The sequence below is a fragment of the Pecten maximus genome, chromosome 9, assembly GCF_902652985.1.
Source record: "Pecten maximus chromosome 9, xPecMax1.1, whole genome shotgun sequence".
Classification (NCBI taxonomy): Eukaryota; Metazoa; Mollusca; class Bivalvia; order Pectinida; family Pectinidae; genus Pecten; species Pecten maximus.
In genome coordinates this window covers 516,096-542,407 of record NC_047023.1, presented here as the reverse complement: position 1 = coordinate 542,407, position 26,312 = coordinate 516,096, and positions in this window count along the sequence as shown.

The window sequence follows — 26,312 nt, the reverse complement described above, 5'->3', positions numbered from 1 at the left end:
TTTAATGAAACAAATCTATTTTGTGAATTACTGGATATGCCAAGATTTTATTATGTTAAATGCATACACCCCAAATTTTGAACAACATATCAAAGTACCGAAAGTACTGAAAAATAGAGGCAAATGCTACAAAAGGTACATCAAAACGTTCGATTAAACATTATTTTACTGCTTTACTGCTTGTGTCAGACAGGGTGCTCCTTCTTAACCCTTGGGTTTTTAATACAATTTACTTCATGACCTTTCTTTGTATGCAAAAATCTTTTGTTATCCAGTAATTTTTGATGATTTTTTTTGGTTGTGTATTAAGATTAATATGCAGACATATTTTTTAAAAGCAAAATTTGAGAGTACTCCAACGATTATTACATCTTATCTACTTAACAAATAAAAGAAAATTTCAAGAAGGTAAATTTTTTACTGATAATTTTGTTAAAAAAGCTGTAATTACACTTTCTATTATACAAATTCATACTAAACACACATGTTTTTATAAAATATAACATCACATGAGACTATCAATGCAATATGAAATTTTTGTACTTTTGTACGAGAAATATATTGAATTTAAAAGGGAGGGTACACATTTTTAACATAAATCATGTTAGTTGGCGCTGCGTATACAGCATTTGCCAATTTTCGTTTTAGTGTCTAAAATGACATGTATTTGGTAAAAGTCTATCATAATATCATGCATAAAATAAGATTCGGCCGTGGGCCGCCATGCACCACCTCCTTTCTAGAAGGAATAATATAGTCCCACATGGCGTTATTAATAGCAATCACATACAATGTTTTTTGCACATATTTGGCTTTATATTATATTTCATATACGTTCGTAGATATCGTCAAATTGTTCACAATTGCATAATTTCTGATTGTTTAAAAATAAAGCCGTTTTTGGCGCAATGATATACGGTTAACATTTAGAAGTGATGCGGCGATGAACCGATTCCAGTCTTGGCTAATCCGACACATCAGTGTCGCTAACTTCGCAGGCGATGTTCAACTTCACAGGGGCTCGATTTTAGAGTAAGGTAGGCCTTTGACATCAGTGAATAACCACAAAACTATATTTAATATGCATACCCAACCGGAAACCATGTCGATACCGCCAATTTTTCTCAAGATTTTTTTTTTTTATAAATGTTGGACTTTTAATGTTGTCGTGTCTAGCATTTCTGAAAATTCGGCAACGAGCCTCTCTGTGTGTGTGACGACATTGACAATTTGATTAAATTACTTCAAATAAATCAAGCATAGCGCTTATAATAATTTTGTGTCGACTTCATTTTTTTTCTTATTAAATTTTACTCTCATAACTTGTGTTACTTTATTTTTTTGTGGTGGTTTATGTAGCTAAATGTTAGCATTCGAAGGCTCTCTAGGCCGAATGTAACTGGGGGCTATTGGTTCAACCTACAACAAGCTGTATTCCTACGCTGATTGAATCACTGTAAATTATAGTATACAGTCTCATGAATACAATTAGGTTTACTAACGACATATAGACAAATGCAACGCAGGATGTAAATATATTCATATAAGTATACAACAGACTTGATGACACTACACACTAAGTTATAAAGTTTATATTAACTATAAAAATATGTTGTCCTATATACAATTTATCTGTATAATTGTCTGCTATATTGAAATAGTTTTGATTCCGATTAAGCTCTAGGTTTCTAGTTCCGATACAATTTTATGTTCTCTATTGTGTGATATCGCTTCTTATTTTCTATAAGTTTTAATGATATAAAAACGTCAATCAGGCTGTTTGGTTCGAAACTCTTTATATTGCTTTGTGTTTCTCGTAAAACGCCAAATTATCAACATTTATTGTGTAACTGTAACATTTCGTCAAGTGAATTAGCGAGCAACCTTAAGTCTGGACATTAAGAACAGTATTTACTTTATCACCACATACATTACGGGTTATCATAATTGTTCTGTTGTCACCACATCAACCCAAGTGTCCATTTTGAGAATTTGTCATAACCTGGTTGGATGGCGGGTGTCGTTGATGGAGAAAAAACGTTTACTTTGCCGGAACACCTGGTCTCGGTTTTATTGTTCTCTTTAGGGTCATCATGCTAATCTGTATTCTCTGTTCATATGTTGCTTTCGTTTAAGCGCTTTTGAGCTAGAATGTTGTTATAATGTCGGTATTGTTTGACGGGTTTGTCGTCCTGATCACCCCATTTAGAGATATTCCATGTCTGGCTTACTTTGATTAGACCAGTGTTTTCATGCCAGATGGATTATCTGTACTTTTCAGTGGTTCACGCGTTAACATTTTTATATATTATTTTTCCCTCCATTTTGAGGAGAATTTCAGAATCATGAATTCACTGATTTGATATCCATTTATTACAATGAGTACATCTCTATCCTCTCTTAAAGGCGAGTCAATTTATTCCTTATTTGTCGCGGTGTAGTAACGGGTAGTTTAAAGTGATTCGAGGAAAATTCATCGTTGCATTTTCGCCCGAAATAAGGTTCTTGTTGCAAGTTTACCGCAATAAATGTACTCGAAAAAATATCTGTTGCTTTGCTATACGCCATGGTAGTATACTAAAACATGATGGAGAGTGATATTGTATGATATATCTGTTTGGTTGGTTTTCTTTAATAAGGCGGAATATTATTATTTTATTTCTTTCGTTTTTGTTTCTTTTTGTTTTTATCTGGATTACATTTCACGGTGTCTAAAACCTACAAGTTTATATATGAGTTTAGTATTTTATTTAGACGAAAAGTGTCCTCTCGTTGCAAATAATGGTTTTCGTAGCTCAAGAAAACATATTTGTGTTATTGCGCAATCGTTCCTCTGTATCGACTAACTAGATGTATCACCTTGCTAGATCTATTGTCTGGGCATTAAAGACGAATGAATTGTTTATGTCTCTCATGCTGCTGTACTCCAAACAACCTTTGAGAGTTGATTGGTTAGATGGGCTGGGCTTACAACTCCAAACGTGTAGTGAATATGGTCTGACATCAATAAGACGTTGTAGTGAATATGGTCTGACATCAATAAGACGTTGTAGTGAATATGATCTGACATCAATAAGACGTTGTAGTGAATATGATCTGACATCAATAAGACGTTGTAGTGAATATGGTCTGACATCAATAAGACGTTGTAGTGAATATGATCTGACATCAATAAGACGTTGTAGTGAATATGGTCTGACATCAATAAGACGTTGTAGCGAATATGATCTGACATCAATAAGACGTTGATTAAATTTGAGTGATCAAGTCTTCTCAAATTCATAGGACGTTAAACAAAAACAAACAAACAAACAAAAACAAACAAAAAATTTTCAAATGTTCTTTATTTTGATATCAACACACTAAAAGGATGTATGTCGATTTTCAAAATTGACTAAATATTTGATACATTAGTATTAATTTGCAAAACGTCCCATATTGTGCATACAATCAAAACATATTTGTACTTTATTCAAAGTTCAGATACCAATGACGACATTAGTTCCGTCGGAAATTTAGGGGGAAACATATCCATGCATGTCGACCTTGAGTATATTATGTTAATATGTAATGCATTCAATCATCATATAGACATCCTCATTAAAGGATAGACTTAACATAAGATTTTACACCGGGAAACTATAAACCAGGCAAAACTGAACGCAAAAATACTCTTTGGGTGTTTCCTGTGTCCTTGCCTTGATGGAGAATGGTGTGCAAATTTAGGTATCTCACTTTGATTTCGTTCACAATAGTTTCACTCTCTTAATATCCAATATCTTACAACATAATCTGGTTTGTTATCTTGGTGATGGATTTTGGTTGGTGCAACACTGCTATAATGCTCCATTCTCGCAATCCGCCATTGTGATAAACAAGAGGAGTGCTATGCTTCTTCCCTGTTCTCTTGTGGCGTTTAAAACCCCGATATTTGATATTTTCCTTGTCAAAGCCCGGGACTAGACGTTTTGAGCGTCACGTGACGACTCTGACGGAGAGTAATGTTTCTATGTCCATATTATCTTGTTTTCAATCTCTGTGTGTTTGTTGGAGACTCTGGTACATTCGTCTCTGTACGACCAACCAGCACAGACGTGTGTGATAGAGACAGGATCGAGATAGGTCGAGACTCCGGTGAAAGCCGAAATCAGCAAGGGAAATGAAGAGCCGACCTCGACATCACACGCCAGGAACACCTCTATTAATCTCTTTATTGATTTAATACTTGACGAATCGTTACAATAAACTGTTGTTTTTTATTTCTGTTTTAAGATATAAAATGAAAATTCACGTTTTCCCCTGTGTCAAACTTGTTCAAAGATTACTCAGAATATAGCGTATGAGTATTAATACAGACGGACTCCTGGATATTAAAGTCAGATATGCTAGATTTTTTAGCCCACCATCATCAGATGGTGGGCTGTTCAAATCGCCCTGCGTCCGTGGTCCGTGGTCCGTCCGTCCGTCCGTCCGTCCGTAAACAATTTTTGTTATCGCTATTTCTGAGAAAGTACAGAAGGGATCTTTCTCAAATTTCATATGAAGGTTCCCCTTGGTGCCTAGTAATGCATATTGCATTTTGAGACCAATCGGATAACAACATGGCCGACAGGCAGCCATCTTGGATTTTGACAATTGAAGTTTGTTATCGCTATTTCTGAGAAAGTACTGAAGGGATCTTTCTCAAATTTCATATGTAGGTTCCCCTTGGTGCCTAGTTATGCATATTGCGATTTGAGACCAATCAGAAAACAAAATGGCCGACAGGCAGCCATCTTGGATTTTGACGATTGAAGTTTGTTATCGCTATTTCTGAGAAAGTACTGAAGGGATCTTTCTCAAATTTCATATGAAGGTTCCCCTTGGTGCCTAGTTATGCATATTGCATTTTGAGACCAATCGGATAACAACATGGCCGACAGGCAGCCATCTTGGATTTTGACAATTGAAGTTTGTTATCGCTATTTCTGAGAAAGTACTGAAGGGATCTTTCTCAAATTTCATATGAAGGTTCCCCTTGGTGCCTAGTTATGCTAATTGCATTTTGAGATCAATTTGAAAACAATATGGCCGACAGACCGCCATCTTGGATTTTGACAATTGAAGTTTGTTATCTCTATTTCTCAAAGTACTGAATGGATCTTTCTCAAATTTCATAGGTAGGTTCCCCTTGGTCCCTTGTATTGCATTTTTGGACCAGTCTGTCCTGAAAACAACCTGGCAAACAAACAGCCATTATCGTTAAATCTCAAATTTCTTATATAGCTAGGATTCCCTTATTTGAAAAGTACTGGAGGGATGTCTCAATTTGCACAGATTAGTAAAATGAAGGGAAAAGTAGAGAAAAGATCAATCTGACATGGAACCTATGAAGATCATTCAATGGTGGGCGCCAAGATCCCTCTGGGATCTCTTGTTTTAATTTAATATTTATTTTTGTTAATATCCACATATGTACAAATGTAGTATAATTGTTATCTAAAGCATGAATATGCTTAAAAGATAACGGAATCTTAAGTCAATCTTATCGTTTTATCAGGTTTTAGTCGATTAAAGATTTTTTGGTTTGTTTTTGTTTAACTTCCTATTAACAGCCAGGGTCATTTAAGGACGTGCCAGGTTTTGGAGGTGGAGGAAAGCCGGAGTACCCGGAGTACCCGGAGAAAAACCACCGGTCTACGGTCAGTACCTAGCAACTGCCCCACGTAGGTTTCGAACTAGCAACCCAGTGGTGGAGGGCTAGTGTTAACCTTAACCACTCGGCCACCGCGGCCCCTAGCCGATTAAAGAGTTTTAAACAATCAAGTGCAGGGCTGAGTCTTAAACCATATTTTATTTAAGGACACAAACGTATATGCCTCTTGTTTCTGAAAATATTCAATTTTTCATATCAACTTAGAATCACAGACATATTTTTAAATATATTTATCTTTTTATTCACCGAAAAAATATAATGCTAGCACTACAAATAAATGACTAAAGAAATCATCTTATAACAACAGGTTTGTTGCGACGGAAGAGATGTGTAATATTTTGGGACATCGAGTAAGGTACCCCCCCCCCCCCCCCCCCCCCAAAAAAAAAAAAAAATAAATATATAAAACTTCGATTGGTCGTTCATTGCGACAAATTCATTATTTTTTTTGACGGTTCAGAATTCCGAACAATTCACTAAAGTTTGAAGCAGCAGGTGTTGTGAAACCGTGCTATTTTTTCCATTTTTTCTGTATTGTTGAGTTTCAAGATAGCAATGTTAACAATTATTCTGTTTTCCAGGAAAATAAAGAACCTTGCAATACCCAGTTTACAAAACTGGAACCCTTATTATAAAGCTTTGACAAACAATTTAAATGTGTCAGAAGTTTTTTTCCACACAACCAAGACTTCACCTCTCCTCGCTTTCTGGCGTTAGTTTGATGACGCTAAGTGACACCGTAGTCCGCTTAGATACAGAGTTCGGGCTCAATAACTTTGACAATGTTTGAAGTAAAGAAGGAATGTTGTAATTAATCAGGCTATGAGCGAACAGTACCTGGTGGGAAAGAGAGAAGAAAATCAATGGAAATAAATGCGTTAAACAGGAGCTAGTGGGCCGACAGCAAACTCGGAGGGAAACATCCCATCACGAATACTGGCCTCCAGTCTTAACCCATTATTTGACAGTAGGAAGACGACTTCGTTTCCCCCATGGAACCCCAAATCTGCACTGAAGAAAGACGTACCACGCAAATATGATTTAATACTACAGGAATCTCCTGGAGCGTATTGTTTGTCTTCAAAAATGCCTACAGCTTAATGCATTTCTGTGAATAGATCAATCAGTTTAAGTAAAAGATGCGACCTATCTGACCCGTTCAGGGCGCTAGAGACTTGACTTTTTCACTGTCAATTCAATCAAGAACGCTTCATTAATCGGCTGTACATCCCGACGTGGCTTTACTAGGCTATATCACATGGCGTACCGAGACGGACCGTTCGAACAAATCTATAGCATTGTTCTCAATGCAAAGGTTACCTTAGCTTGTACCATTGTTATGTGCGGATTTAAACTATTAACACATTTTTCGACATAGGACCATGTCCTTACAGGTACGTATGTCAGATCTATTTTACTGTTTCATTTTTATCCTTCATTAAGTAATGTGGTTGTCTTGTTGCTAATTACTGTTTATCTTAACGCTTTCCTTTATTGCCGATAAGGTGAATTGATTACCTTTATCAATTGATTAAAACCGTCTTGCTTCATACGATGTCTGATACCTTCTATTGAACGATTATGACTTATTCACCTTTTTCTAATCGATAATGAAACTTGACCAGCAAGGATGAACCATACCGACTATATTCACAATGATGTCAATCCCACCTTTACAATGATGTCAATCCCACCTTTACAATGATGTCAATCCCACCTTTACAATGATGTCAATCCCACCTTTACAATGATATCATTTGTATTTACAATGATGTCATTTACCTTTATAATGATGATGTCATTTCCACCTTTACAATGATGTCATTTACCTTTATAATGATAGTGTCATTTCCACCTTTACAATGATGTCATTTTCACCTTGACGATGATGATGTCATTTTCCGTTACAAGGATGATGTCATTTGCACCTGTACATTATGTTATTTCCACCTGTACATGATGTCATTTCCACCTGTACATTATGTTATTTCCACCTGTACATGATGTCATTTCCACCTGTACATGATGTCATTTCCACCTGTACATGATGTCATTTCCACCTGTACATGATGTTATTTACACCTGTACATGATGTCATTTTCACCTTTACGATGATGATGTCATTTTCATTTACAAGGATGATGTCATTTCCACCTGTACATTATGTTATTTCCACCTGTACATTATGTCATTTCCACCTGTACATGATGTCATTTCCACCTGTACATGATGTCATTTCCACCTGTACATGATGTCATTTCCACCTGTACATGATGTTATTTACACCTGTACATGATGTCATTTCTACCTGTACATGATGTCATTTCCACCTGTACATGATGTCATTTCCACCTGTACATGATGTCATTTCCACCTGTACATGATGTCATTTCTACCTGTACATGATGTTATTTCCACCTGTACATGATGTTTTTTACACCTGTACATGATGTCATTTCCACCTGTACATGATGTCATTTCCACCTGTACATGATGTCATTTCTACCTGCACATGATGTCATTTCCACCTGTACTTGATGTCATTTACACCTTTACAATGATTATGTCATTTACACCTTTACAATGATTATGTCATTTACACCTTTTCAATGATTATGTCATTTACACCTTTTCAATGATGATGTCATTTACACCTTTTCAATGATGATGTCATTTCCACCTTTACAATGATGTCATGTCCACCTTTACAATGATGGTATTTACACCTTTATAATGATGATTGCATTTCTACCTTTACAATGATGTCATTGTCACTTTTACATTGATGTCATTTCCACCATTACAATGATGTTATTTGCACCTTTAAAATTATTATGTTTTACACCTATACGTTATTGACACTTATACAATAATGCATTTCGACAGGAAACGGTCTACTCCTGGACAAGGACTAGATTTTATTACATCCGTTCTAAAATGCGTTGTGTTTAGAATCCAGATCGAGTGTTTGACCTTGTAAACACTACTGTTAATTCCAGATATTCATTTCCTGAACTTTATACATGCTGTTCTATTGTCGTCAAATTATATATGATGTCGTCAAGGTAATAAATGTTTTTTTTTTTGTATCCGTTTCCTAAGTAATCTGATATCCAATGCTCGAATCTGATATGTATTGATATATATGTGGAAATCTGTCAACATTGAATAATGGAATATTTAAAAACGTTTCTGTATTGTTTTATTATTTCAAACAAAGAATATTCATTTATAAAACGAAGTGACATGATGGATATAAAGATCTAGAAAGCAAATGTATATCAATTTGTAAAGAATAGACGTTCACAATTATGTTATTCGAGTTTGATTGAAATATATTTTCAAAGTTTGAATCGCTATATGTATCATAAAAAGCACATTTTTCACCATGATGGAATCGTTCGATCTTCTTTAAGACTTAGAAAGCAATATAAGTCTGTGGAAAACGCTATCGCTAATATTCTTTGTCATGACAGTTAGACGGGAGCATTGTCAGTTTGACATTTAGATATATTGGTGATGACACCCTCCCACCTACAGCTGACACCTCTGTTAATATGTAGCTACAAACCCATCACTTTAATCTTTTTCTTAGTTTACTAGCTGCGCCTCAAGTTTAAGTCATTAAAGCCACATGGAAACAATGGCAGGAATACAGACAGGCAGGCACTCTAAGTAAAAGTTAATGAGCTAAAACAAGGACATCTAAATAATAACATTAGCCCACGTGATGTGATTTCACCATTGTAATTAATCTAATTTGTGTTAAAGCAAAGGTTGATCAAGTCCATGCGATTTTTTAAATCGAAATCATGATCTTATTTGGAATATTTGTTTTCCTTATGCGACATCTCAGTTTGTTTGATGCTGCTTGTCACCTCCCCAACAATCGGTTGATATACCCAGTAGTACTGTTGTCACCTCCCCAACAATCGGTTGATATACCCAGTTGTTCTGTTGTCACCTCCCCAACCATCGGTTGATATACCCAGTAGTACTGTTGTCACCTCCCTAACCATCGGTTGATATACCCAGTTGTTCTGTTGTCACCTCACTAACCATCGGTTGATATACCCAGTTGTTCCGTTGTCACCTCCCTATCCACCGGTTGATATACCCAGTAGTATTGTTGTCACCTCACTAACCATCGGTTGATATACACAGTAGTACTGTTGTCACCTCCCTAACCATCGGTTGATATACCCAGTTGTTCTGTTGTCACCTCACTAACCATCGGTTGATATACCCAGTTGTTCTGTTGTCACCTCCCTAACCATCGGTTGATACACACAGTTGTTCTGTTGTCACCTCCCCAACCATCAGTTGATATACGCAGTTGTTCTGTTGTCACCTCCCCAAAAATCGGTTGATATACCCAGTTGTTCTGTTGTCACCTCCCCAACCACCGGTTGATATACCCAGTTGTTCTGTTGTCACCTCCCCAACCATCAGTTGATATACCCAGTTGTTCTGTTGTCACCTCCCCAACCATCGGTTGATATACCCAGTTGTTCTGTTGTCACCTCCCCAACCATCGGTTGATACACACAGTTGTTCTGTTGTCACCTCCCCAACCATCGGTTGATATACCCAGTTGTTCTGTTGTCACCTCCCCAACCATCGGTTGATACACACAGTTGTTCTGTTGTCACCTCCCTAACCATCGGTTGATACACACAGTTGTTCTGTTGTCACTTCCCCAACCACCGGTTGATATACCCAGTTGTTCTGTTGTCACTGACTAGTGTATGACTACCACCACTAGTGTATGACTACCACCATTAGTGTATGACTACCACCACTAGTGTATGACTACCATCATTAGTGTATGACTACCATCATTAGTGTATGACTACCATCATTAGTGTATGACTACCACCATTAGTGTATGACTACCATCATTAGTGTATGACTACCATCATTAGTGTATGACTACCACCATTAGTGTATGACTACCATCATTAGTGTATGACTACCACCATTAATGTATGACTACCACCATTAGTGTATGACTACCATCATTAGTGTATGACTACCACCATTAGTGTATGACTACCATCATTAGTGTTTGACTACCACCATTAGTGTATGACTACCATCATTAGTGTATGACTACCACCATTAGTGTATGACTACCACCATTAGTGTATGCTTACCATCATTAGTGTATGACTACCACCATTAGTGTATGACTACCACCATTAGTGTATGACTACCACCATTAGTGTATGACTACCACCATTAGTGTATGACTACCACCATTAGTGTATGACTACCACCATTAGTGTATGACTACCACGGTTAGTGATGTATTGATATAGTAGTGATGAATTACTGTGCCGTCAGTTCGTTAGGGGTGTGATTATAGCAGGAAGGTTCGTTTGTTTAAACTAAGGAGTATGAAACCGTATTGATCACCTATACTGTGAATCCTGTCTATGATTTTAAAATGTTTACAGGAAATTGATTTGTATATAAGTTATCAATAATTTATAGGTTATATTTCTGAAAGCCATGGAACAAAAACATACATTACACGTAAATAAAAACGGTTCTGCCAAATCTATAGTCTAATAGAAATGTCGATCTTATTTTCATCAAAATGATTTCAATATCTTCAGTTTTCTCAATATTCCATCACCAAGAACAGAACTAATCAACAAAACATGGTATAATTGTGTGTCAAACAGTTGTGGACTTGTGTCGGCTGGCGTATATATAATTGTGTGTTTAGTAGTTGTTGACTTGTGTCGGCTGGCGTATATATAATTGTGTTTAGTAGTTGTGGACTTGTGTCGGCTGGCGTATATATAATTGTGTGTTTAGTAGTTGTGGATTTGTGTCGGCTGGCGTATGTATAATTGTGTTTAGTAGTTGTGGACTTGTGTCGGCTGGCGTATATATAATTGTGTGTTTAGTAGTTGTGGACTTGTGTCGGCTGGCGTATATATAATTGTGTTTAGTAGTTGTGTACTTGTGTCGGCTGGCGTATATATAATTGTGTGTTTAGTAGTTGTGGACTTGTGTCGGCTGGCGTATGTATAATTGTGTTTAGTAGTTGTGTACTTGTGTCGGCTGGCGTATGTATAATTGTGTTTAGAAGTTGTGGACTTGTGTCGGCTGGCGTATATATAATTGTGTGTTTAGTAGTTGTGGACTTGTGTCGGCTGGCGTATGTATAATTGTGTTTAGTAGTTGTGGACTTGTGTCGGCTGGCGTATGTATAATTGTGTTTAGTAGTTGTGGACTTGTGTCGGCTGGCGTATGTATAATTGTGTTTAGTAGTTGTGGATTTGTGTCGGCTGGCGTATATATAATTGTGTGTTTAGTAGTTGTGGACTTGTGTCGGCTGGCGTATGTATAATTGTGTTTAGTAGTTGTGGACTTGTGTCGGCTGGCGTATATATAATTGTGTGTTTAGTAGTTGTGGACTTGTGTCGGCTGGCGTATGTATAATTGTGTTTAGTAGTTGTGGACTTGTGTCGGCTGGCGTATATATAATTGTGTGTTTAGTAGTTGTGGACTTGTGTCGGCTGGCGTATGTATAATTGTGTGTCAAGCAGTTGGGGACTTGTGCCGGCTGGTGTAGGTATAATTGTGTTGAGTAGTTGTGGATTTGTGTCGGCTGGCGTATGTATAATTGTGTGTCAAACAGTTGTGGACTTGTGTCGGCTGGCGTATGTATAATTGTATGTTTAGTAGTTGTGGATTTGTGTCGGCTGGCGTATGTATAATTGTGTTAAGTAGTTGTGTACTTGTGTCGGCTGGCGTATATATAATTGTGTGTTTAGTAGTTGTGGACTTGTGTCGGCTGGCGTATGTATAATTGTGTTTAGTAGTTGTGGACTTGTGTCGGCTGGCGTATGTATAATTGTGTGTCAAACAGTTGTGGATTTGTGTCGGCTGGCGTATGTATAATTGTGTTTAGTAGTTGTGGACTTGTGTCGGCTGGCGTATGTATAATTGTGTGTCAAGCAGTTGTGGACTTGTGTCGGCTGGCTTATGTATAATTGTGTTTAGTAGTTGTGGACTTGTGTCGGCTGGCGTATATATAATTGTGTGTTTAATAGTTGTGGACTTGTGTCGGCTGGCGTATGTATAATTGTGTTTAGTAGTTGTGGACTTGTGTCGGCTGGCGTATATATAATTGTGTGTTTAGTAGTGGTGGACTTGTGTCGGCTGGCGTATGTATAATTGTGTTTAGTAGTTGTGTACTTGTGTCGGCTGGCGTATATATAATTGTGTGTTTAGTAGTTGTGGACTTGTGTCGGCTGGCGTATGTATAATTGTGTTTAGTAGTTGTGTACTTGTGTCGGCTGGCGTATATATAATTGTGTGTTTAGTAGTTGTGGACTTGTGTCGGCTGGCGTATGTATAATTGTGTGTCAAGCAGTTGGGGACTTGTGCCGGCTGGTGTAGGTATAATTGTGTGTTTAGTAGTTGTGGACTTGTGTCGGCTGGCGTATGTATAATTGTGTTTAGTAGTTGTGGACTTGTGTCGGCTGGCGTATATATAATTGTGTGTTTAGTAGTTGTGGACTTGTGTCGGCTGGCGTATGTATAATTGTGTGTCAAGCAGTTGGGGACTTGTGCCGGCTGGTGTAGGTATAATTGTGTTGAGTAGTTGTGGACTTGTGTCGGCTGGCGTATGTATAATTGTGTGTCAAACAGTTGTGGACTTGTGTCGGCTGGCGTATGTATAATTGTATGTTTAGTAGTTGTGGATTTGTGTCGGCTGGCGTATGTATAATTGTGTTAAGTAGTTGTGTACTTGTGTCGGCTGGCGTATATATAATTGTGTGTTTAGTAGTTGTGGACTTGTGTCGGCTGGCGTATGTATAATTGTGTTTAGTAGTTGTGGACTTGTGTCGGCTGGCGTATGTATAATTGTGTGTCAAACAGTTGTGGATTTGTGTCGGCTGGCGTATGTATAATTGTGTTTAGTAGTTGTGGACTTGTGTCGGCTGGCGTATATATAATTGTGTGTCAAGCAGTTGTGGACTTGTGTCGGCTGGTGTAGGTATAATTGTGTTTAGTAGTTGTGGACTTGTGTCGGCTGGCGTATATATAATTGTGTGTCAAGCAGTTGTGGACTTGTGTCGGCTGGCGTATGTATAATTGTGTGTCAAACAGTTGTGGACTTGTGTCGGCTGGCGTATGTATAATTGTGTGTCAAGCAGTTGTGGACTTGTGTCGGCTGGCTTATGTATAATTGTGTTTAGTAGTTGTGGACTTGTGTCGGCTGGCGTATATATAATTGTGTGTTTAATAGTTGTGGACTTGTGTCGGCTGGCGTATGTATAATTGTGTTTAGTAGTTGTGGACTTGTGTCGGCTGGCGTATATATAATTGTGTGTTTAGTAGTGGTGGACTTGTGTCGGCTGGCGTATGTATAATTGTGTTTAGTAGTTGTGTACTTGTGTCGGCTGGCGTATATATAATTGTGTGTTTAGTAGTTGTGGACTTGTGTCGGCTGGCGTATGTATAATTGTGTTTAGTAGTTGTGTACTTGTGTCGGCTGGCGTATATATAATTGTGTGTTTAGTAGTTGTGGACTTGTGTCGGCTGGCGTATGTATAATTGTGTGTCAAGCAGTTGGGGACTTGTGCCGGCTGGTGTAGGTATAATTGTGTGTTTAGTAGTTGTGGACTTGTGTCGGCTGGCGTATGTATAATTGTGTTTAGTAGTTGTGGACTTGTGTCGGCTGGCGTATATATAATTGTGTGTTTAGTAGTTGTGGACTTGTGTCGGCTGGCGTATGTATAATTGTGTGTCAAGCAGTTGGGGACTTGTGCCGGCTGGTGTAGGTATAATTGTGTTGAGTAGTTGTGGACTTGTGTCGGCTGGCGTATGTATAATTGTGTGTCAAGCAGTTGGGGACTGGTGCCGGCTGGTGTAGGTATAATTGTGTTGAGTAGTTGTGGATTTGTGTCGGCTGGCGTATGTATAATTGTATGTTTAGTAGTTGTGGATTTGTGTCGGCTGGCGTATGTATAATTGTGTTTAGTAGTTGTGGATTTGTGTCGGCTGGCGTATGTATAATTGTGTATCAAACAGTTGTGGATTTGTGTCGGCTGGCGTATGTATAATTGTATGTTTAGTAGTTGTGGATTTGTGTCGGCTGGCGTATGTATAATTGTGTTAAGTAGTTGTGGACTTGTGTCGGCTGGCGTATGTATAATTGTGTATCAAACAGTTGTGGATTTGTGTCGGCTGGCGTATGTATAATTGTGTTTAGTAGTTGTGGACTTGTGTCGGCTGGCGTATGTATAATTGTGTTTAGTAGTTGTGGACTTGTGTCGGCTGGCGTATGTATAATTGTGTGTCAAACAGTTGTGGACTTGTGTCGGCTGGCGTATGTATAATTGTGTTTAGTAGTTGTGGACTTGTGTCGGCTGGCGTATATATAATTGTGTGTTTAGTAGTGGTGGACTTGTGTCGGCTGGCGTATATATAATTGTATGTTTAGTAGTTGTGGATTTGTGTCGGCTGGCGTATATATAATTGTGTGTCAAGCAGTTGTGGACTTGTGTCGGCTGGCGTATGTATAATTGTGTGTCAAGCAGTTGTGGACTTGTGTCGGCTGGCTTATGTATAATTGTGTTTAGTAGTTGTGGACTTGTGTCGGCTGGCGTATATATAATTGTGTGTTTAATAGTTGTGGACTTGTGTCGGCTGGCGTATGTATAATTGTGTTTAGTAGTTGTGGACTTGTGTCGGCTGGCGTATATATAATTGTGTGTTTAGTAGTGGTGGACTTGTGTCGGCTGGCGTATGTATAATTGTGTTTAGTAGTTGTGTACTTGTGTCGGCTGGCGTATATATAATTGTGTGTTTAGTAGTTGTGGACTTGTGTCGGCTGGCGTATGTATAATTGTGTTTAGTAGTTGTGTACTTGTGTCGGCTGGCGTATATATAATTGTGTGTTTAGTAGTTGTGGACTTGTGTCGGCTGGCGTATGTATAATTGTGTGTCAAGCAGTTGGGGACTTGTGCCGGCTGGTGTAGGTATAATTGTGTTGAGTAGTTGTGGATTTGTGTCGGCTGGCGTATGTATAATTGTATGTTTAGTAGTTGTGGATTTGTGTCGGCTGGCGTATGTATAATTGTGTTAAGTAGTTGTGGACTTGTGTCGGCTGGCGTATGTATAATTGTGTGTCAAACAGTTGTGGATTTGTGTCGGCAGGCGTATGTATAATTGTGTTTAGTAGTTGTGGACTTGTGTCGGCTGGCGTATGTATAATTGTGTGTTTAGTAGTTGTGGTCTTGTGTCGGCTGGCGTATATATAATTGTGTGTTTAGTAGTTGTGGACTTGTGTCGGCTGGCGTATGTATAATTGTGTGTCAAGCAGTTGTGGACTTGTGTCGGCTGGCGTATGTATAATTGTGTGTTTAGTAGTTGTGGACTTGTGTCGGCTGGCGTATATATAAATGTGTGTTTAGTAGTTGTGGACTTGTGTCGGCTGGCGTATGTATAATTGTGTGTCAAGCAGTTGTGGACTTGTGTCGGCTGGTGTAGGTATAATTGTGTTTAGTAGTTGTGGATTTGTGTCGGCTGGCGTATGTATAATTGTGTGTCAAACAGTTGTGGACTTGTGTCGGCTGGCGTATGTATAATTGTATGTTTAGTAGTTGTGGACTTGTGTCGGCTGGCGTATGTATAATTGTGTTTAGTAGTTGTGGACTTGTGTCGGCTGGCGTATATATAATTGTGTGTTTAGTAGTTGTGGACTTGTGTCGGCTGGCGTATGTATAATTGTGTTTAGTAGTTGTGTACTTGTGTCGGCTGGCGTATATATAATTGTGTGTTTAGTAGTTGTGGACTTGTGTCGGCTGGCGTATGTATAATTGTGTGTCAAGCAGTTGGGGACTTGTGCCGGCTGGTGTAGGTATAATTGTGTTGAGTAGTTGTGGATTTGTGTCGGCTGGCGTATGTATAATTGTATGTTTAGTAGTTGTGGATTTGTGTCGGCTGGCGTATGTATAATTGTGTTAAGTAGTTGTGGACTTGTGTCGGCTGGCGTATGCATAATTGTGTGTCAAACAGTTGTGGATTTGTGTCGGCAGGCGTATGTATAATTGTGTTTAGTAGTTGTGGACTTGTGTCGGCTGGCGTATGTATAATTGTGTGTTTAGTAGTTGTGGTCTTGTGTCGGCTGGCGTATATATAATTGTGTGTTTAGTAGTTGTGGACTTGTGTCGGCTGGCGTATGTATAATTGTGTGTCAAGCAGTTGTGGACTTGTGTCGGCTGGCGTATGTATAATTGTGTGTTTAGTAGTTGTGGACTTGTGTCGGCTGGCGTATATATAAATGTGTGTTTAGTAGTTGTGGACTTGTGTCGGCTGGCGTATGTATAATTGTGTGTCAAGCAGTTGTGGACTTGTGTCGGCTGGTGTAGGTATAATTGTGTTTAGTAGTTGTGGATTTGTGTCGGCTGGCGTATGTATAATTGTGTGTCAAACAGTTGTGGACTTGTGTCGGCTGACGTATGTATAATTGTATGTTTAGTAGTTGTGGATTTGTGTCGGCTGGCGTATGTATAATTGTGTTTAGTAGTTGTGGATTTGTTACGGCTGGCGTATGTATAATTGTGTGTCAAACAGTTGTGGACTTGTGTCGGCTGGCGTATGTATAATTGTATGTTTAGTAGTTGTGGATTTGTGTCGGCTGGCGTATGTATAATTGTGTTTAGTAGTTGTGGACTTGTGTCGGCTGGCGTATGTATAATTTTGTGTCAAACAGTTGTGGATTTGTGTCGGCAGGCGTATGTATAATTGTGTTTAGTAGTTGTGGACTTGTGTCGGCTGGCGTATGTATAATTGTGTGTCAAACAGTTGTGGATTTGTGTCGGCAGGCGTATGTATAATTGTGTTTAGTAGTTGTGGACTTGTGTAGGCTGTCGTATATATAATTGTGTGTTTAGTAGTTGTGGACTTGTGTCGGCTGGCGTATGTATAATTGTGTGTCAAGCAGTTGTGGACTTGTGTCGGCTGGTGTAGGTATAATTGTGTTGAGTAGTTGTGGATTTGTGTCGGCTGGCGTATGTATAATTGTGTGTCAAACAGTTGTGGTCTTGTGTCGGCTGGCGTATGTATAATTGTATGTTTAGTAGTTGTGGACTTGTGTCGGCTGGCGTATATATAATTGTGTGTTTAGTAGTTGTGGACTTGTGTCGGCTGGCGTATGTATAATTGTGTTTAGTAGTTGTGGACTTGTGTCGGCTGGCGTATGTATAATTGTGTGTATAGTAGTTGTGGACTTGTGTCGGCTGGCGTATGTATAATTGTGTTTAGTAGTTATGGACTTGTGTCGGCTGTCGTATGTATAATTGTGTTTAGTACTTGTGGACTTGTGTCGGCTGGCGTATATATAATTGTGTGTTTAGTAGTTGTGGACTTGTGCCGGCTGGCGTATGTATAATTGTGTTTAGTAGGTGTGGACTTGTGTCGGCTGGCGTATGTATAATTGTGTTTAGTAGTTGTGTACTTGTGCCGGCTGGCGTATGTATAATTGTGTGTTTAGTAGTTGTGGAGTTGTGTCGGCTGGCGTATATATAATTGTGTTTAGTAGTTGTGGACTTGTGTCGGCTGGCGTATGTATAATTGTGTTTAGTAGTTGTGGACTTGTGTCGGCTGGCGTATGTATAATTGTGTGTTTAGTAGTTGTGGACTTGTGTCGGCTGGCGTATGTATAATTGTGTTTAGTAGTTGTGGACTTGTGTCGGCTGGCGTATGTTTGATTGTCAAGTAACTGTGAATCAGTATGCTTATGAACAAATGTGTATGTTTCAAGTGTATCCAGGGTATCCAATGTACCAAGTGTACCCGGCGGTAGTGGGTACACGGTTTACTGGATACTAATACAGTGGATTAACTGGATACACTATGTATGCTGGGTATACGGGATACACTAGGTACACGGGATACACTGGATACACTTGGTACACGGGATACTAATACAATGGATACACTGTGTACACTTGGGGTACACTGCCATACATCGTACACAGTGCTCTTGCTTTTCGTCTAGATGCCATACCAAAACATATCGATACCATGAAGTCTACGAGCACTACGTTGTAAACATTGGCAGATAAAAGCTGCTAATTCCAAACTGATTGGATAAATGTGCCGCTTTATGTACATGTGTATCATTCATTGACTTCATCGTGTAATGATCACGGTTGTAGAGTTTGTGGTATTTTCTGATGATAAATTAGGACAGACATTTTGTCCAGCTCACCATTGTCCATGGGACACCTCTAAGTGGATACCAAACTGAAGCTCACCATGCATTTAGCACGGCGAGGATCGTCATCCCTCTAAATTGTATTATAGTAACACCCTGCACTTCCGTTCTATCCCAACCAAAATTAATTAGAAGACACATTTTGCTCCAAGTGCCAATGTTCGCTGTTCTACCACAAAGAGGTGATATTTGCTCACACACAATCCTGTAAGTTCTAACACGTTCTAATTGCTATAGGTTTGTTTTCTGATAGATTGTTGTAAAGAACCATAACTAATAATTTAATTTCAATATTTTCGTTGCAAACAGTGAAGTTAACATGCCGATAAGTCTTTTGTATCTAGACAAATTCATAATCCAAATACATTGTTGTGTTGTGTCACACTGTCGAGACACACTGTCGTGCCACACTGTTGTACAACATTGTCGTGCCACATTGTCGAGCCACACTTGTGCCACACTGTTTTACCACACTGTTGTGCCACACTGTCATGCCACACTGTCGTGCCGGACTGTCGAGTCATACCGTTGAGTCACACTGTTGAGTCACACTTTTGAGTCACACTGTATAGTCACACTGTTGAGTCACACTGTATAGTCACACTGTTGAGTTACACTGTATAGTCGCACTGTTGAGTCACACTGTTGAGTCACACTGTTGAGTCACACTGTCAAGTCACACTGCTGAGTCACACTGTTGAGTCACACTGTTGAGTCACACTGTTAAGTCACCCTGTTGAGTCACACTGTTGAGTCACACTGTCAAGTCACACTGCTGAGTCACACTGTTGAGTCACACTGTTGAGTCACACTGTTAAGTCACCCTGTTGAGTCACACTGTTAAGTCACCCTGTTGAGTCACACTGTTGAGTAACACTGTTGAGTCACACTGTTAAGTCACCCTGTTGAGTCACACTGTTAAGTCACACTGTTGAGTCACACTGTTGAGTCACACTGTTGAGTCACACTGTATAGTCACACTGTTGAGTCACACTGTTGAGTCACACTGTTGAGTCACACTGTTGAGTCACACTGTTGAGTCACACTGTTGAGTCACACTGTCGAGCCACACTGTCGAGCCATATTAATATCGCACATCAATATGCCACACTATTGCAAATTGTTGTACCACACTATCGTGTCTTCTGTATGTATAGTTAGTATTATACGTTCTGGCCTGTATCAGTGTGTACACTATTACATATCTGAGTATCGGGATGTTGCTAACGACGTTGGCGACGATACACGTGCATCTCAGTATAACGAACACCTGTTATTGTTAGATCGGGTAGTATACAGAACACCTGTCATTGTTAGATCGGGTAGTACACAGAACACCTGTCATTGTTAGATCGGGTAGTACACAGAACACCTGTCATTGTTAGATCGGGTAGTACACAGAACACCTGTCATTGTTAGATCGGGTAGTACACAGAACACCTGTCATTGTAAGATCGGGTAGTACACAGAACACCTGTCATTGTTAGATCGGGTAGTACACAGAACACCTGTCATTGTTAGGTAGTACACAGAACACCTGTCATTGTTAGATCGGGTAGTACACAGAACACCTGTCATTGTTAGATCGGGTAGTACACAGAACACCTGTCATTGTTAGATCGGGTAGTACACAGAACACCTGTCATTGTTAGATCGGGTAGTACACAGAACATCTGTCATTGTTAGATCGGGTAGTACACAGAACACCTGTCATTGTTAGATCGGGTAGTACACAGAACACCTGTCATTGTTAGATCGGGTAGTACACAGAACACCTGTCATTGTTAGATCGGGTAGTACACAGAACACCTGTCATTGTAAGATCGGGTAGTACACAGAACACCTGTCATTGTTAGGTAGTACACAGAACACCTGTCATTGTTAGATCGGGTAGTACACAGAACACCTGTCATTGTTAGGTAGTACACAGAACACCTGTCATTGTTAGATCGGGTAGTACACAGAACACCTGTCATTGTTAGGTAGTACACAGAACACCTGTCATTGTTAGGTAGTACACAGAACACCTGTCATTGTTAGATCGGGTAGTACACAGAACACCTGTCATTGTTAGGGTAGTACACAGAACACCTGTCATTGTTAGATCGGTAGTACACAGAACACCTGTCATTGTTAGATCGGGTAGTACACAGAACATCTGTCATTGTTAGGTAGTACACAGAACACCTGTCATTAAACACTCGATTCAGTTTCTAGTGTTCGAGAACAAATATATACTCTACTTGATTTTATTTTCATGAGGCTAAGAAAGTTTGAACTATGGAAAAAACAGCTGACTGCGATTTAAATAGAGCTGTACTGTAGCATACGTTTATATGGCAACACATTGTTCCTGATTGGATATTAAAAGTCTGTTAAAAGTGTCACGATTTCGAACGTAACGAGTGGATGTGATGAAAATAAGCATTGTAACAACCCATTGTCATGACCGCATTTTAACGTGTTATCCACAATAACAAAAGTATGACATTGGTGAAGCTACATGTAGACAGAATTAACCGGGTGTCAGCAGACGTCAACATGTAGTCATCATGGTCAAAGACACGTTTGTACTCAGGCTCAGATACTTTTGGTAGTAAATCAAACGTCTGAATTTTTCATTTCTCCAAAATGTTTTTGAAGGAATTTTGAAAAGACTCCGACTGAGATATCATGTTTGGTGTTTGGGAGTTTCGTTAACACTGTTACATGCATGTCTTTGTTTAAGCGAGTTTTAAAAAAGTTGGACTAATCAGACTTCATAATTGAACATAAAAATGGCTTCATGAATACGGGCTTTGGTCTTATTGCAGTTTTAAATGAATAGCTAATATGTTCTTTACACGATAGCCCTCGTTTCATAATTTTCCCATATTTTCTTTTCTCTAAAAGAATGTATTATCGAAGGCTACAGAACAATGTCGATCTAAACAGTAAACCACAATAATGATCCAAAATCGATCAGACGACGGCCAAATAATGTCGAAAAGACCTCAATTATTATCCCGTATATTGTTCTTATGTTTTAATTAACAATTATTATCCAGTATATTGTTCTTATGTTTTAATTAACAATTAAAATCGAGTATATTGTTCTTATGTTTTAATTAACAATTATTATCCAGTATATTGTTCTTATGTTTTAATTAACAATTAAAATCCCGTATATTGTTCTTATGTTTTAATTAACAATTAAAATCCCGTATATTGTTCTTATGTTTTAATTAACAATTAAAATCCCGTATATTGTTCTTATGTTTTAATTAACAATTATAATCCCGTATATTGTTCTTATGTTTTAATTAACAATTATTATCCAGTATATTGTTCTTATGTTTTAATTAACAATTAAAATCGAGTATATTGTTCTTATGTTTTAATTAACAATTATTATCCAGTATATTGTTCTTATGTTTTAATTAACAATTAAAATCCAGTATATTGTTTTTATGTTTTAATTAACAATTAAAATCCAGTATATTGTTCTTATGTTTTAATTAACAATTATTATCCAGTATATTGTTCTTATGTTTTAATTAACAATTAAAATCCAGTATATTGTTTTTATGTTTTAATTAACAATTAAATCCAGTATATTGTTCTTATGTTTTAATTAACAATTATTATCCAGTATATTGTTCTTATGTTTTAATTAACAATTATTATCCAGTATATTGTTCTTATGTTTTAATTAACAATTATTATCCAGTATATTGTTCTTATGTTTTAATTAACAATTAAAATCCAGTATATTGTTTTTATGTTTTAATTAACAATTAAAATCCAGTATATTGTTCTTATGTTTTAATTAACAATTATTATCCAGTATATTGTTCTTATGTTTTAATTAACAATTAAAATCCAGTATATTGTTTTTATGTTTTAATTAACAATTAAAATCCAGTATATTGTTCTTATGTTTTAATTAACAATTATTATCCAGTATATTGTTCTTATGTTTTAATTAACAATTATTATCCAGTATATTGTTCTTATGTTTTAATTAACAATTATTATCCAGTATATTGTTCTTATGTTTTAATTAACAATTATTATTTTCATTAAATTTCTTTTATATGGAAAGAACCGCAAAATTACATTAGGTCGAGAACAGCAACATAATAACAAAACCAAAATTCAAACTAAATTAACTAAACGAGGGCAATATATAATGTATCAACCAAATATAGGTTTACACGGGGACTCATGAAAACAGAAAAATAAGAACTCCGATGACAGTAGGTGTCTTCTGCTTCAGTCGACAGTCGCCGTACCAATCTAGGTCAAATCGGGGTGACCATCTCAATGTCTTGGGTGGTGACAACGGAGCCCCTTGTCAAACATGCATCAATAAATATCGAACATGTCTTACTTCATATGACACATATAGACCATGTCTTACTTCATATAACACATATAGACCATGTCTTACTTCATATAACACATATAGACCATGTCTTACTCCATATAACACATATAGACCATGTCTTACTCCATATAACACATATAGACCATGTCTTACTCCATATAACACATATAGACCATGTCTTACTCCATATAACACATATAGACCATGTCTTACTCCATATAACACATATAGACCACGTCTTACTTCATATAACACATATAGACCATGTCTTACTCCATATAACACATATAGACCATGTCTTACTCCATATAACACATATAGACCATGTCTTACTCCATATAACACATATAGACCATGTCTTACTTCATATAACACATATAGACCATGTCTTACTCCATGTAACACATATAGACCACGTCTTACTCCATATAACACATATAGACCACGTCTTACTCCATGTAACACATATAGACCACGTCTTACTCCATATAACACATATAGACCACGTCTTACTCCATATAACACATATAGAACACGTCTAACTTCATATAACACATATAGACCACGTCTAACTTCATATAACACATATAGACCATGTCTTACTCCATGTAACACATATAGACCACGTCTTACTCCATATAACACATATAGACCACGTCTTACTTCATATAACACATATAGACCATGTCTTACTCCATATAACACATATAGACCATGTCTTACTTCATATAACACATATAGACCATGTCTTACTTCATATAACACATATAGACCACGTCTTACTTCATATAACACATATAGACCACGTCTTACTCCATATAACACATATAGACCACGTCTAACTTCATATAACACATATAGACCACGTCTAACTTCATATAACACATATAGACCACGTCTTACTTTATATAACACATATAGACCACGTCTTACTCCATGTAACACATATATACCATGTCTTACTCCATATAACACATATAGACCACGTCTAACTTCATATAACACATATAGACCATGTCTAACTTCATATAACACATATAGACCACGTCTTACTCCATATAACACATATAGACCACGTCTTACTTCATATAACACATATAGACCATGTCTTACTTCATATAACACATATAGACCATGTCTTACTTCATATAACACATATAGACCACGTCTTACTTCATATAACACATATAGACCATGTCTTACTTCATATAACACATATAGACCACGTCTTACTCCATATAACACATATAGACCACGTCTTACTTCATATAACACATATAGACCATGTCTTACTTCATGTAACACATATAGACCATGTCTTACTCCATATAACACATATAGACCACGTCTTACTTTATATAACACATATAGACCATGTCTTACTCCATGTAACACATATAGACCACGTCTAACTTCATATAACACATATAGACCACGTCTTACTTTATATAACACATATAGACCACGTCTTACTTCATGTAACACATATAGACCATGTCTTACTTCATGTAACACATATAGACCACGTCTTACTCCATATAACACATATAGACCACGTCTTACTTCATGTAACACATATAGACCATGTCTTACTTCATATAACACATATATACCACGTCTTACTCCATATAACACATATAGACCATGTCTTACTTCATGTAACACATATAGACCATGTCTTACTCCATATAACACATATAGACCACGTCTTACTTCATGTAACACATATAGACCATGTCTTACTTCATATAACACATATAGACCACGTCTTACTTCATATAACACATATAGACCACGTCTTACTCCATATAACACATATAGACCACGTCTTACTTCATATAACACATATAGACCATGTCTTACTTCATATAACACATATAGACCACGTCTTACTTTATATAACACATATAGACCATGTCTTACTTCATATAACACATATAGACCATGTCTTACTTCATGTAACACATATAGACCATGTCTTACTTCATATAACACATATAGACCACGTCTTACTCCATGTAACACATATAGACCATGTCTAACTTCATGTAACACATATAGACCACGTCTTACTTCATATAACACATATAGACCATGTCTTACTCCATGTAACACATATAGACCACGTCTAACTTCATATAACACATATAGACCACGTCTTACTTTATATAACACATATAGACCACGTCTTACTTCATGTAACACATATAGACCATGTCTTACTTCATGTAACACATATAGACCACGTCTTACTCCATATAACACATATAGACCACGTCTTACTTCATGTAACACATATAGACCATGTCTTACTTCATATAACACATATATACCACGTCTTACTCCATATAACACATATAGACCATGTCTTACTTCATGTAACACATATAGACCATGTCTTACTCCATATAACACATATGGACCACGTCTTACTTCATGTAACACATATAGACCATGTCTTACTTCATATAACACATATAGACCACGTCTAACTTCATATAACACATATAGACCACGTCTTACTCCATATAACACATATAGACCACGTCTTACTTCATATAACACATATAGACCATGTCTTACTTCATATAACACATATAGACCACGTCTTACTTTATATAACACATATAGACCACGTCTTACTTTATATAACACATATAGACCACGTCTTACTTCATATAACACATATAGACCATGTCTTACTTCATGTAACACATATAGACCATGTCTTACTTCATATAACACATATAGACCACGTCTTACTCCATATAACACATATAGACCATGTCTAACTTCATGTAACACATATAGACCACGTCTTACTTCATGTAACACATATAGACCATGTCTAACTTCATGTAACACATATAGACCATGTCTTACTTCATGTAACACATATAGACCATGTCTTACTTCATGTAACACATATAGACCACGTCTTACTTCATATAACACATATAGACCACGTCTTACTCCATATAACACATATAGGCCACGTC